At 47.3% G+C, this 5,300-nt stretch overlaps 1 protein-coding gene across 1 annotated transcript in view; it reads right to left on the bottom strand.

Annotated features, from left to right (window-relative positions):
• Positions 1–5,300, bottom strand: part of LOC102480551 (PR domain zinc finger protein 14) — a gene marked incomplete at its 3' end in the record, with an annotated part of 17,360 nt that overhangs the window by 11,854 nt on the left and 206 nt on the right. The window lies entirely within an intron of this gene.

The raw sequence follows: 5,300 nt of genomic DNA, 5'->3' as shown, positions 1-5,300 counted from the left end.
CGTGTGCGTGCGTGCCTAATATCCCGAGAGGAGAATGGAGGAGAAGGGACTGCAGCGTGACCATTCCCCCTGGGAGGTGATTTCTCGCTTTCTGTCTCTATGTCTCTTTCTGTCTGTCTGGCGAGCGCACATGCCCTATAGTGAAAAAATTAAATAAATAAAATAATTCCTTGAAAAAAAAAAGTTTATTATTGTCCATGAGAGAGAGAAACAGAGAGAGAGAAAGGCACCCCAATAGAGTCTTTGTAGTGTGATCCACACCCAGACTCAGCCAGCCTGGCCCATGGGCCCACACATGCTACTGGCATGCACAGGGAGGTCCCAGGATGTGAACCCAGGACCCTCTCATGTGGGTTCAGATGGGTTACCTGCACTGCTGCCTGGCCAATAAGCCTAACTATGGGTGAATTGGACACCAACCCAGATGCAGGGAATACAGCCGCCAGCAAAGCAGCCTGGGCCCCCATGCAGTCTGTGACTACTTATGAGTGTGTAACTGTGATCTGTGACAGCAGTGAAGTAGAAAGTCCAGAGTAGCAGTGAAAGGGACAAGGAGCATGTCCCGACCTAGGCTGGGAGAACAGGAGGGGTCTCCTGACTATAAAATTGGGAAGATTTGTAAAAATTAACCTGGAGAATAGGGTGAGAGCGAGTGGTATTCCAGGCCCCAGAACAGGCCGTGCCAAGGCCCTGAGGCCTGGAGGGAGCTTGGTGACTCACAGTACTGAAGGACACCTGCGTGATCAGAAGGGTCTAGCCAGCACTCACCAGTCTTTCGGGGACATTTGTTAAGATATGAGTCCACTTTTTTTTGAGTAGGTTTTTGCCATAGGACTCGTGCACTTGACAGGGAGACAGAGAAACAGAGACAGGGAAAGTGAGAAATCACCCCCCACCACCACCCCATTGGGGATACCCACGCCACAATTCCTTCTCCTCCATTCTTTTGGGATTTGGGGCATGTATGCACATGCACCCAGCATGATTTTCAAGCTGCCAGGTCTGGGACAAGAACTGCATTCTGCCATGTGGACATCTAGCACCTTTACTATTACGCCACCTGCTGGCCCTAAGGTATAAGTATTCTTATGTCCTTATTTGTAAGTCTTCACTGAAAAAGTAGAAAGTCACTGTAATTTCAGCCTCCATAGCATTAACTAAAGTTGAGCGTTTGTTTAGTTTCTGTTGTTGTTTTTGTTATCACAATAGGGCACATGGGCTCACCAGAGAAAGGCAGAGAGAGAAAGAGAGAGAAAGTGAGGAGTCATCCTTTAGGGGGACGGTCATGCCGCAATCCCTTCTTTTCCATTCTCCTCTCTGGTTTTGGGGGCATATCCGTACGTGTGCTCCATGTGACATTCAAGCCACTGGGTCCAGGACTTGAACTGCATAGCCAGCTATGTGGGATTCGGCAACTTAACCTTCATGCCACAACCTGGCCTTCTCTTTCACTTTTTAAAATTTACATATGATGAAATGCACATTTCTTAACTTTTCCTTACGTTTTGACTGTTGCATAAACCAATGTAACCTCAGTCTCCAACAAAATAGAGAATATAGTATCCCAGAAAGCACTTCAAGCCCCTTCCCAGGGAGTCCCTTCCTCCAGCCCCTGACCCAACAACTGTTCTGTTTTTTGTTTTTGGGTTTTTTTTTTCCTCCCCATGGGTGGTTTTTTGCCTGTCCTCCAACTCCATAAATAGGCGCTGTTCAGGGTGCAGTCAGAGCCTCCTGTCTTCCATGGGAAGTGTTCGAGGCACCCTGCAGGAAGCGCACAGCACACGTGCATACCCCTACGCTGGGTATTTATCTGAAGCCCATTTGCAAGAGTTCTAATGGGCCTTGAGGCTTAGGTCCCTGTCTAGGCCCACTTTTTTTTTTTTTCTATTTTAATTAAGTTTATCTATTTACTTCTTCAATGAATGATACAGAGGGTCCACCTTGACACCACGATCCACCCTCAGCCTTCGCTGTCCCCAGGTTGCATGGCTGGCTTACTCAGGGAGGCCACTGGACACAAACCTGGAACCACTGTCGGTCAGCCTCACAGAGCACCTGTTTCACTGCTGGCCCCGCCTTGGGCCCCACGTGCATCTTTAACTTGGTGCCTTGCCAGGAGTATGTTGGCAGCAGGCGAGACAGTCTCAGCAACAGCACGGAATTGGCATGGCCGCCAGTGTGTCCCTGCCATGGAAGTAGTCCCACTCGGGATTGTGGCAAGGCCCACTTCACTGGGAGGCTCTGGGGCTCCCAAGAAGCCATCCTGCGGACGACAGAGAGTATCTGCATGTCATTTACCTCCAGTCTGTCTCGGGACTTTTTCTTTGACATTGGAGCCTAATTTTAGCGTTCCATTATGGCTGCCATGCTCTCTCTTCTAAGGTGAGTTTTTCGTGGTCTAGGTGGACTAGAATTTAGTAACACCCCGTGCTTAAGTTAAATGTTAGAAAGGCATTTCTCTCAGCGTTTAGATCACCCTAGACCTCGTGTATTTCTTTTGTAGCACTGGGGTCTTTCAAAGTTCCTTGACCTTGACAGGACTTCCCACGTGGCTAGTGTCACCGTCACCGTTTCCAGAGCGCCTGGACCTAATAATGGATGGCCTCAAAGCGGATCTGCTCTCTGTATATATTAACTCTTCTCTAGCTGGTTGGCAGAATCCAGTCGGACGAGTCATTTCTGCCATCTTGGCTAAGAAGAATTAAACTCTTTTTTTATTTTAAACTTGCCAGAGGGCACAAGAAAGAGAGAAAGTGTGAAAGCACCTCTTGTGGGACTTGGTCATGCCAAAACCCTTTCTCCATTTTTCCTTCCTTTTTGGGATTTTAGGGATGCAAGCACACACACACACACACACACACACACACACACACACACTGGCATGTTTTTCAAGACACCATGTCCAGGACTTAAAACACACAGTCAGCCACATGGGATCCAGCCACCTTAACCAAGACACTACCTGACTGCTCCATACCCTAGTCTTTTCCCAAAAAAACTGGCTTTTTTTTTTTTTTTTTTTTTTTTTTCCTCTTTACACTTGTTTACTTTTGTGCCACAACAGTGAGAAGAGAGCCAGCCGGTGTCATGGTGGTGAAGGTGGCTGGATCCCATATGGCTGACTTCACGGTTCAAGTCCTAGACTTGGCGGGCGCGTGTGCGTGAGTGTCTAAGATCCCAGGAGAAGAGCGGAAGAGAAGGGATTGTGGCATGGTCATCCTCCCCTAGGGGAATGGTTTCTTTCTATCTCTACTTCCCTCTCTTTCTCTGTTTCTTTCGGCTAGAGCATGTGTCCTATAGAAAATTAAACAAAAATAAGTCAAGATGATAGATAGGAATTTTTAGGTCTTTTCTTCAGAGTTTACCGAAAGATCATACTACAGATGTACATTATTTTTTAAGTTTTTGCTATAGGACAAAAAAAAAAAAAAAAAAGGCTTACTGGAGAGAGACAGAGACAAAAAGAGAGTAAAAGTGAGAAATCACCCCCTAGAGAGGATGGTTACCCACAGTTCCTCCTCTGTTCTGCTCTCAGCAGCTTAGGCAGTCAGGAATAGGCATGGTTTTCAAACTGCCAGCTCTGGCCACATGGGAGTCGAGCACCTTCACCACCATGCCACCTGCTGGCTCCATCTACAGATGCACTTTAAGGTGCTTGAGAACTTGATTAAAACCTTGTTGGGGGCGGCATCAGATGGCATGGCAGTTAAGGTGTTGACTCTCACATGGCTGATCGAGGTTCAGATCATGGAAACAGCAGCTTGAAAATCACGTGTGTGGGACCAGCAGGTGGTGTAATGGTTACATCGCTGGGTTCCTGCATGGTCAACCACAGTTCAAGTCCCGGGCCTAGTGGCTTGCTTTCTCTCTCTCTCTCTCCGTCCTTCTCTGTTCAAATTTAAATAAATAAATAAATAAAATAAAGTTAAATAAAATAATTCTTAAAAAATCACATGTGTATGCATGCGTGTCCAAAATCCCAAAAGGAGAGTGGAGGAAAAGGAATTGAGGCACAGCCACTTTCCCCAAGGGGTGATTTCTTGCTTTCCCTTTCTTTGTTTCCAGCGGGTGCATGTATCTTATGGCAAAAACCTTAAAAAAAAAAAAAAAGCCTTGTGCAAAGTAAGCGAATCTCTGAGGTATAAAAGTCACTATGTAGTGTGGGTTCTCCCAAGGGCAGGGGCATTAGTACTGGTTACCTGAACTTAAGAGACAGACTCTGAAGGAGCTAGAGTACAGATGCACGGCTGCTAAACAGATCGGGCAGAAGAATATCGTATTTTGCCTTGTCCTAGAATGTGGGTTATAAGTACCTTCATAATTTCTCTGAGAACACGAATAAATCTGTAGACCCATTCCTCAAGTCCCATACTAGTCAGGATAGGAGTATTATAAGCATTGAAGAAGTAATGAGGTTGTCTACTAGTCCTTCTCTCTCTTTCTCTCTCTTTTTCAGACATTTTTACTATAAGGCATATGTCCTCACCAGAGAGACAGAGACAGACAGACAGACAGACAGAAAGTGAGAAATCCCCCCCTGAGGGGCTGGACCACACTGCAACCCCTTCTCCTCTTGGGATTTTAGACATGCATATACACACGCAGACATGAGTTTTAAGCTGCCAGGTCCATGACTCAGGCCAGGGGACAGAAGAGGGGACAGCAGATGGCATTGTGGTTGCATCACTGCACCACTCCCACGTAGTCAACCACGGTTCGAGTCCTGGACCTGGAAGCTTGAAACTCAAGCCAGGCACGTGTGTGTGAATGCCCAAGATCCCAGAAGGAGAATGGAGGAGAAGAGATGGCAGTGTAACCATCTCTCACTCTCTGTCTTTCTGTCTCTCCAGCAACCTATAGCAAAAATCTCTCTCTTAAAAAAATTCACTAGAAAGCAGCTTCCGGGATTATAGACAGGACTTAGAATATTCTCATTCTAACCAGACAGTGTGGTTGTGCACCTTTGGACACAGTAGGGGCTGAGATCTCAGAGAACTGCCCCGTTAAAGCGAGAAACAATAAGCCCTAAGTTAAAAGCTGCTCTGGACCTGCCCTACAAAGGTTAAGGCAAGCTTCCCGGCCACATGCTGGTGTGGTGGTAAACCCTGGCGCCCTGTGAGGCTGACTCCAGGGAATGGTGTCACACTTGATTCTGGAGACCACCCTGAGGGGACTGGGCATCCAGCGGCCCGGACTCGGGGTCGTTCAGGTGCTCCCGTTGTGTTCTCGACATGGGCTGCTTGGATTGCCTCTGGGTCACTTTCTGATTTCCCCTTCTCCCCGACCCATAGACGCCCCAC

Source organism: Tupaia chinensis, unplaced genomic scaffold, assembly GCF_000334495.1.
Source record: "Tupaia chinensis unplaced genomic scaffold, TupChi_1.0 Scaffold144138_1, whole genome shotgun sequence".
Lineage (NCBI taxonomy): Eukaryota > Metazoa > Chordata > Mammalia > Scandentia > Tupaiidae > Tupaia > Tupaia belangeri.
Note: the sequence above shows the minus strand (reverse complement) of the source record. Positions and strands in the feature narration are given on the sequence as shown.